We start from the raw sequence: 10,112 nt of genomic DNA on the forward strand, positions 1-10,112 counted from the left end.
TGTTTATTTGAACATTAATTTTATCTAATGACATAGCAAACATGATGAATTGAATCTACATATCCATGCACTATGCGAAACTATTTTCCACTAGCCTAAAACCGTGAGACTGAATTGCGTTACGTTCCTCTTAAAGTGACAGGCACTCAATTAGACTTACAGACCACAAATGTGATGATATTAAAGAAAAGTTATAATTTAAATATCAATATGATGTATTTGTAACAGGACAAGGTCCACGCCCCTTGTCTAGCCCCGTAGTGCCATTGCGAGTGGCTCTTGGCATTCGGAGGCGAGCCAATTAGTGCAGAGAAGTGGCTATATAAATTGTAACTTTTAATTTGAAAGCCGATGTCTAGCTGCATACCGTTGTTCGTCCACCTGACCCCTGCCTTCACCGCGGGATCCCTTGTGCTGTTTTGGCCTCCTGCCTGCTGTGCATGCATCCAGTGATATTCCTGGACTGCTGTCGGCTGCTGAACATGGGCCTCATAACTAGGGTTGGGTATCGTTTGGGTTTTATCCGATACCGGTGCTAAATCGATACTTTTAAAATGGTGCCGGTGCAGAAACGGTGCCTGAACCGGTACCCAGTCAGCAAAAGAATGTCTGCAAGACGTCTTGGAGATGTGTTCTAAAGGTCTGCTGGACAGCTGTAAGACGTATTCTAGAGAGCGTTTGCTCATCTGGCAGACGTATCTGAGACGTCTTGTTAAGATCTTCAAACAGCGTTTAGCAGCCGTATTCCAGATGCTCATGAATACGTCATAATAGGACATCCATCTTCCTAACGTCTTACAAAGATCTTATAACGGTATTAAATATGCAGTTTTTACGTCTTGCAGACATCATTTTTATTCCTTTACCCGCTGTATATAAGATGTTATACTAATTTCGTCTTGCATAATCTTTGGCGACATTCAGCCGCCTTATTTAGCCTAGCCTAATTATCTTTAAGGCTACTATAAAGAAATACGACAAATGGGAGCTATTTAACATATTAAATATTTATTAAATATTAGAGGGATTTGCGCCCAGGCGCCAATCTCAAAAAACCCTGCAGGTGCTTCTCTGCCTCCGCATCCGTTGATTGGAGCATCGGATTTCTCACAGCTGCGCCTGGACAAGAGAGAGAAACAGAATCGGTGTGAGAACAAACAATTTCGTCATTTCCACAACTGGACAAAGTTAGTTAAGGAGCAACCTTTTACAATCTATGGGAGCAACACAGCAACAGTGTCTGGTGGACGAGAGCTTGGGTAAGTTAAGTTAAAATAGGCTACTCTTATTTTAGGGTAAGTGTAAGCTAGTGTTACTTGCCTTTGGATCAAATTGTGTGATGAGTGTAAATGTACAGGCCTCATTTATGTATTTAATAATTATTTGAAAGACAGCTGCCGTTTAGGCTACAATCGCCCACGTGGCCGTGTACTTGCCTGCATGTGCACTTTACTGTATGTTTAACTCAGCGATTTACTGTAAACTGATTATTTTGTGTGTTAGACCAACTGCAATGCTTGATTAATTGATATTCCCACTTGTTTCTTGATACTTGCTTATTGTTTTGTAAATTGGTTTGGCGTGTTTTCTAAATAACATAATCTTAAATTAGCATAGCCTACATTTCGCAACTAGGCCTACCTAGCACAATGTGAATTGTCATAATTTTTTTTCGTTTACATGTTCAAATATTGGTTCTTGTTCTACTATTTGAGCTCTCCACATAAGATGGGCTTGAATATTTTAATATATATTTTCATAAGAGTGAAATGGTATGTGGGCTAGCTATAGGCATTGGAAATCTGTGTGAAAGTAGCTCAGTGTATGGGCAGTGAGTGTACAAAGTGCCAATTGTTGTAGCTACCCTAGATAAATAAATATAGTCAAAAGATGCATTCAGACACACAGGAACACCGTTCTGTGGACTCTGAGGACTTAACACACTTTAGTTGCCTAATATTATATGAACATAAAGTATTGAAATAGACAGAATAATTTCGAATATCTAATGTAATGTCTCCTTTAATTATCAAGTGTAATTTCTTAATTATTCAAGTCTACTCAGTCTTACCATCTTTTTGTTGTCAGGGTTTTGGAGGTTGTCCTCAAGCCTGTCAAGGTCCTCCATCGTCTGAAGGGGAAGTGAAAAGGAGTCTCTCTCCACCATGTTTGTGAGATGGCGTATTTGGAGGTCCATCTCTCAGGACCGCTTGTAGAAGCACCCTTTCAAAGGCTGCATGAACAAGATGTGAGTATTAAAACACAGATTCATGGTTAAGAACAACAGTACATTCTAGTTAATAATATTGTAAATATATTGTTAATAATAAATATTATAGATGACTTAAAGTTTGTGATTGTCAAGCAATCAAATTGCACTGCTCCCAGACTGAATGACGAATGGCAATAACAGCAAACACTTACGTGTACATGGCATGTTCATGCTACGCCGCCACCCCTGCTGTGTATTTTCACATGCTGAAAGAACACAACAAAAGGGCCAGTTTACATATTTTTAGAATGTGTATTGGGTGGTCTGATCTCAAATGGTCGGCCGAGACACATTGGCACAATCGCATGTATCCAAGGCAGAGACATTGCTGACCATTTGTTTTTATGTTCTAGTTTTTGAGTCGTTTTACTGGTGCAGGCTTACCATTGTTAGTTGACGGCTGTTCCCATTCGCCAGGCTGAGGAAACTCTTAAAAAATGTAATGCAGAAAAAACGTTAACATCAATTTTGCTGTGCTGATCTACTAAGTTATCGTAGATCGTAGGTATCGAAAATTACCTATTTTTTTAATAATATTTCAATAATGTACTGCTCAAAAAAAGGAGGGTTGCCGGTTCGAACTCCGACCAGTAGGCACGGCTGAAGTGGCCTTGAGCAAGGCACCTAACCCCTCACTGCTCCCCGAGCGCCGCTGTTGCTGCAGGCAGCTCACTGCGCCGGGATTAGTGTGTGCTTCACCTCACTGAGTGTGTTTCACTAATTCACGGATTGGGATAAATGCAAAGACCAAATTTCCCTCACGGGATCAAAAGAGTATATATACTTACTATACAGGCTGGTTGCCTGGATTCTCCTCTGGAGTAGAGGTCTTGATATGTTGCTGTGAAGAGCAAAAGGGAGGTAAATGTCTTTTTACAATATGACAACTCTAACTACCACCACTACCATTAATCTTTGTAACCCCCTCACTTAGCATAATTGATATACTTTAACAATGCAGTGTTTCTATTCCAGTTCCTATGTGGTTTGTTTCTCTTATGACTTACGCATGCTTTGATGTGGAAGTGACAAGTTGGGACGGTCAGGGGGTGTGACATCTAATGCTGTTACACAGAAAATTAGTTAAAAAAAAGTTAAACATTTGTTTTCTTTTAGTCAGAAGACGGATATTTACATTTATCACCCGGAGAGAAGAAATACTCTTTTTGAAGTAGATCTGATAAAAAAAAAAGTTTAATCACCGTTCCATATCAATGCTTATGAATGGTAACCATAACATTCATAGTAGGACAACAGTTAAGCCTGTAAGCAGGCTTTCACAACAATGGAATCAACTGTAAACAAGCTAACTGTCCGTGCTATCACTGTTAGGGCTAAAGAAAGTTGTACAACAAACTTTTTTTTAAATGGAACCGCTTGTTTCCTTTCTGTAGAACAGGACACCTCGGCGGTCGTTATCCCTTACATGTTTCGTGAGAACTACACAAAAAACTTGATTCAGTTACATATGAACTCACCTTGGGTATTGGTCTGCCACTCCTCCTGTGTGTTATGACCGTATGTGGCTGGTGGATTAGTTATGGAAGGAAAGACATACAATATCAATATAAGTCACAAATTTTAAATTGCAGAGATATTAACGGAGATACCGAGCGGGAATGTCCTAAGATGCCTGTTGTCCTATCAGAAATTATTGAGTAATATGAGGAAAGCTAACTGTTGTATAATTTATTGTCTACAATACAGTGTTTCCATCTTATGACTTACGCATGCTTCGATTTGGGAAGTGGCCGGTTGGGATGTTCTGGGGGTCTTGCATCCAGTGCTGTAATACAGAAAAGTGAGATTTTCTTTTAGTCAGAAGATGGCAGTTACATTGACAGTGATGCCGGGAGGGAATGTCCTAGGATATTCCCACTCATGTGATGCCTGTCGTCCTATCAGAAATTATTACTATATATATATATATGATGGCTGTCTAGTGGCCAGATTTTTTCCCTTCATCCAGAACACAATAAGTTTCCGAGTTACACCCAAAGAGTACATGTATTCAATGCATGTATTCGATTGGAAACTGTGTTACCATCAGGACAGTGCCAGTAAGGGATGTTTGACAAGACTCTCCTTCTTTTACTCCAATAAGATGCCATTTTTGTGTGTATTGGCCACTATTGAAAAAGAAATTAGGCTGATACCTTTGCTGTGAGCTTGAAATGGTCTTCAGTGTCCCATATACATGCAAATGGAAGGGAAAAAAACAAACACAAAATTAGTTTCAATGGCATAGTGTGGCAACGATTGACAATTACATTTAATTTGACACAGTGAAATTAGGATGAATTTAAGTGTTAACATTAAATAACGTGTTGTGTAATATATTAAAATGGTATTGCCCTAGTCCCTCCACGTCGAAAAAAGCCTATGCATTCTTATAAGGCCTATGCCAACAAAGTAATCAATGAACTGCGCTCAGGTTGGTTAAAAGCTAGAGGCTGCCTGTAATTCACTTCCGGTTTAATGCCTTTAAAACGGAGGGAGGGCGACACAGTGCTCAGTTGCTGCGCCGCGGATTTGCCAGCTGGTGGATGCTGTTGGTGGTCGATGGATTTTCACGTGGCATAGCAAGGTTAGCAGAATTGTTTCCTAAGCGTAATGTAAAAAAATTAGTTGCAGTATTGGGTACAATATTATGTAGAATGGACCGACATGTCCACCCGTCGATTTCCCGTAGTAAATCGACCCTTTTAATGACTTAAATTTATTTTCGTATAGATGAGTTTAAGCACAACATTTACGTTATTCATGACATTTATCTACATGTCGTGTTATTGGATAACGTTAACGACAGGTGAAGTTGTTGACATTATCAATGGAGATCAAAGGCGCTCGCGTTCTAAAGGTTAACGTCACTGTTGCCGTTGGCTAATAACGTTAGCATGCTAGCGTTAACGTTAGCACACTAAAGTGACTAACTTTGTAGTCACTATCATTACACTTACCTTTTCAACAGCTCAAGGAGGGAAAAATTGGCTTAAACTATTTAACGCTATCTAATATTATCTGAATTAATCTAAAACGCTAACTATATATATCTCTATATACAACAAAGATTGTCTCTTGTCGTTATCACCACCAACGTCTGCGCAGATTTTTTTGGTAGTTGGGGCTGGTTGGCAAGCACGCGACTTTTAGATGTGCAGTATTCTGTTAAAAAATCTGATAAGTGAAGTGCTCGCATGGCACTGAACTCTTCAATTTATTCCCCCATCATTTCGCTGAATTGTAACGGGCTACACCTCTGCCTTTGCTAACTTAGTGGGTTAGGTTGACCTAGCACCTAAGCAATGGAAGGCAATACCATCAAATGCATTACAACCATTTGTTCAGTAAATATCTATCTTCGTCCAGAGGTGAGGAAAATGACTTGCCTTTTTCATGCATCTCCTTTGTCCATCTCCTGTGTTCGGGGAATGTCATTTGAAATCACTCTTCAGGTCGTGATGTGATTAGAAAATGCATAAATTAACCTTCATAGTTATTTTCAATTGACTCGTTCAGTTCATATTTTTTAAATGAAGAAAGACAGTGAGTGCTTCTGGTTTCTCTCTTCAAATAAACTAGGGCTACAGCTCTGAGTAATCTATTATTCTAGTGATTATTTCATCGAGTAACAAAATATTTAATGTATTTAATTGGTAAAATATATTTTGCTTTAGGTGCAAATTGATTAATATGCACAATAAATGTTAAGCTGTAAACTAGCCCTAGTCACTTAAAAGTAACTTCATTTATTTTATGTAGATTTGTGCATCTGCAGCATCTACCTTTCCTACCAAATAACCTAATTTACAAAAAACTGCTGTTTTCACAGTGCAGTTATTCTACAATACAGTGCAGTACTTAAGTATTTTCATGTTTAAAATACAGAATTTAATTATTTTGAGTTACTCGAGTAATCAATTCATCCCTAACTTAAACCTTTAACAAGTCCTTTAATAATCAGCTTTCCATCACTACCATCTCCAGTTGTTGTGGATATTGTGTTACCTATTTTAATCACGACTAAAACAATAATCATGTGTTACCAAGCTGGACCTAAATTGATTCCGAGTCTGAACTAACTGAGCTAGATGAAGTTATTATGTTAGGAATGTGTTAAGTTCAATTCACGGTTAATAGAAAATGAAATTGGTTCATGCATAACACTGCTTTTGAAATTGTATCCTTAAAATTATTATCTTTTATGATTCCTTTTAGGAGTATTTGTGATGCACACCACACTACTCTGTTAAGTGCTCTGTTAAGTGCTCCTGACCTTCAGGAGGAACAAGGATCAACTGGAGGTCAACCTGGGAAGAGGATACTTGAAGCTGTTGCTGCCACTGAATAGCGCAACCCTGTTGTAAGAATTTTGCTTTCATACTCATCTTTCATATACCTTGTTCACTTTCAGCAGCTTAAACACGTTTTAGATTAAAACTTCTTATTCCACTGCTTGGCTGGATTTCCCATTGTCCTACGTAATTCAGAATGACCATTAAAATTGTTATTTGAACACGTATGAGGTAGATCCAATTTTTTATTTTTTGAACCAAGCACACTTGTATATTAATCACTGGGGGGGGGGGGGGGTATACCATGTGTCATTTTTTTTTTTTAGTGGTTAGGATGGCCAAATGTATATTTACTTTACATTATTTTTTATTTATGCTCCATACAGAAAGGACTCGAGCTAGAAGTCAAGTGTGCCGATCTTGGCAGACCTGTGCCACTGTGAGGTGTTGAGTGTGTCTTGGGAGAGCTGACATCTCTTCACAGCAAGAACATTGATTGGTGCAGAGCTGAAGCATCACACATAAAGGAGCACACAATCACCTTTAGAGGTTTACCTCTGGTCACTCCATAGACTTCTGAAAATAACATGGGGACACTGGTCCTGGTGTTAAGATGTTATGTAAACTCCCATGATTTCATTTCGTCTTTGGAAAATGTAATCGCCGACTGCAATTGCTTGAAAATCGTATGGTGTAAGCTCACCATAAGGCTTTTAAGGATAAATCATGAAAAAATATTTTCGAAAGTGCTCTGTAGAAGGGCCCCAAGATGCATACTTGGAATACAAATTTTCTGTTATGCCCATCAGACAATGAATCTTAAATGTGGTAGTGCTCTATCCACCCTTTCATGTAGGTACCTAGATGGTGTAGTGCCAGTCCTCTATTTGTGTTCTCTACATGAGTGGCAATCCTCAGAAACATTATATGTGAGTTTGTGTTGCCTGGACAAACCTGAAAAGTGCCTTAACCAGCCCTAAAAAGAGCTGTGTGTGGTAATCATCCAGGCTTAGAAAACACTGGCTAGAGCAGTGATCCTCACAATTTTTTTCACGAGCCACTTTGGCAGTGCAAAATCAAAAGGAGAGACACTTTTACGACAACATACTAAGTCACCTTTGCAAATGTGCATTTCTACATATAAATTGGACATCCCACAAAAAAGAAATAAAACAGCCAATACATTTTCATTTAAGACCAGATTTACTTTAATACTGGGATGAGCGGAAGCTGGCATGCATGTCCTTGACTTTCTTCATGCTGTATTTTTAGTATTAGTAGTAGCATGTTTGACAATGCCCTCTTTAGGAGGCACCATTAAGGCTTAATAACTTCCTTTCACCTTCATTACTGTATTTGGGTGAAGGGGGAAGTATAATTTAGATGTTTGTGTTTTTGTAGTGCAGTATTCTATGTTTATGAATCACATTTCAAAAAATGTATTGACTGTTACCACATACAGTGGGTCCCATTTAGAAGTGGCCACTTCATTCGTGCTTTCCGTGAGTCATGCACCTGCGTGAAATTATTACAACTTATCGCCACAAGGTGGCAGTTTAAGTCTGCTGTAGCATTTGTAAACAGGGCAGCGGATTGCATTCAAAGGCGTTGCAGTCGCAGTAAGATACTGTAAGCAGAACGAAACTTAAGATCACCTTGTTGAAGTCATACAGTAGACTAGGCTAAATCAGAGCCTACTTTTGTTTTTATCAAGCTGGGGCCAGAGGTGATTGCCTTTGGCGAACAGTTTAGGCAGGTTTAGGCCTACTCAAAATGAGTAAAACCAAATTTGCCGAAATCTTGCCAAAGCTACCATGCGAGCCACCAATTATTGCTTGACGACCAACTGTACTGTAGATTGATTTACTGATTGTGTTTGTTAGATACATTGATCATGTATGTACATCTCTCCCCCCCCCCTCCCCCATTTACTACTGCTATGAGAATGTTCACATGGCCATGCTGATCAAAATCATTGTCATTTTACAAACTCCCCAGATTAATGTTGAGCTTGCTTAAATGGTCTGTTTATTTGTCTATTATTTTGTTTTCATAAATGAATATATTTATATATATAAAACATATTGCTAGTTTTGGAATTACAGCATGTCTCAGTGGGGCAGCCATGGCCTACTGGTTAGCACTTCGGACCTGTAACCGGAGGGTTGTTTGAGCAAGGCACCTAACCCCTTACTGCTCCCCGAGCGCCGCTGTTGCAGGCAGCTCACTGCGCCGGGATTAGTGTGTGCTTCACCTCACTGTGTGTACACTGTGTGCTGTGTCTGTTTCACTAATTCACAGATTGGGATAAATGCAGAGACCAAATTTCCCTCACGGGATCAAAAGAGTATACTTATACTATACCATAAGGTGTCAAGCAGTGTTTAACAAATGTTTGATTAATGTGTAGTAATGTTTTTTTTGTAAAAACTGTAAAATAATAAAATGTGTGAGTTATTGGTTTGCTCTGTAAATATTGTCAAAAGCATCTATGAAAAACCATGACCTTTAGGCTACTTGCATACACTTACAAGCAACTATACAAAATGGTAGGAACCTCTAAAACTCTCGAAATTTAGATTGATTGTATGGTGATAATGGCTGTTTTGTAAGAATTAAAATCACTGGATACTTTGCTATAGCCTGCACAATTGAATTTGCCATGTTAAACTGGTATAGCATTCAGGATGTGTGCTTGCTTATATCCATTCAGACTTGCTAGGATGTGTTACATCAAATCGTTAGCTATGTGCGAAGTGCTGCTGTGATGTCAAATGACAGCCTTTTGAAGGTAAGATGGTGATCAGCCAGCACATAATATTTCTACACCTAGCAGATGACGTAGGCTATACTGGAATAAAGCGTATTTTAGACATACAGATTTCCAGCCGATGTAGAACTAAAATGCATCTTGACGGTGAAATAGCGCCGACATTTGTAAGATCAAAATAAGACGTTCTAAATGGAACGCGATCATATTTAAGACATTAAGATCTCCAGGAGATGTAGAACTATTACACACATTGACAGTGAGATGCCGCCGCTGTTTGTAAGATCAAAATAAGACGTTCTAAATGGAACGCGATGTAATTAAGCTGTTCAGATCTTTTCCAGACGTCTTGGAGACGTATGTGTGCTGACTGGGTACTTTGTTTGTTATTAAAATGTTTTAAATTAAAATGGTCTAAAGCATGAATTGCTTTTTTTATTGATAAGACAAATTTGAACATGAAATTGAACTGTTATATTCAATTTACTATCAATATCTCATTGCTCCTACGAATAATACATTTTAATGTTAAAACAGCTTGCCATGCATGCACACACAATGGTAAGCTCTGCTTTCAAGTTTACCCAGTGTAGGCGTTTTGCCATAAGGTATGTTAAAACCGCTTGCCATAAAACTGCCAGGTCATGGACAACGGCATTTGCAAGCTAATCTAACAGGGAACAGGGACTAGCAGTTAAATACTTCAAGAAATGTCATGTCTTAATCCATAACACGCAATAGTTTTGAACATGTTAGGCTATATGTCGGTGTTGAA

At 38.7% G+C, this 10,112-nt stretch overlaps 1 long non-coding RNA gene across 1 annotated transcript; it reads left to right on the plus strand.

Annotated features, from left to right (window-relative positions):
* The first annotated feature begins 603 nt into the window (after nucleotides 1–603).
* On the plus strand, nucleotides 604–9,024 carry LOC143099797 (uncharacterized). Its single transcript, XR_012981762.1, has 4 exons — nucleotides 604–1,259; nucleotides 2,089–2,248; nucleotides 6,491–6,635; nucleotides 6,954–9,024. It is a non-coding gene; the product is annotated as an uncharacterized LOC143099797 (long non-coding RNA).
* Nucleotides 9,025–10,112: the final 1,088 nt, after the last annotated feature.

The sequence above is a fragment of the Alosa pseudoharengus genome, unplaced genomic scaffold (assembly GCF_046254945.1).
Source record: "Alosa pseudoharengus isolate Yale_2024_CS ecotype anadromous, Long Island Sound unplaced genomic scaffold, YU_APseudo_1.1 YU_APseudo_1.1_scf_3, whole genome shotgun sequence".
Taxonomy (NCBI): Eukaryota; Metazoa; Chordata; class Actinopteri; order Clupeiformes; family Clupeidae; genus Alosa; species Alosa pseudoharengus.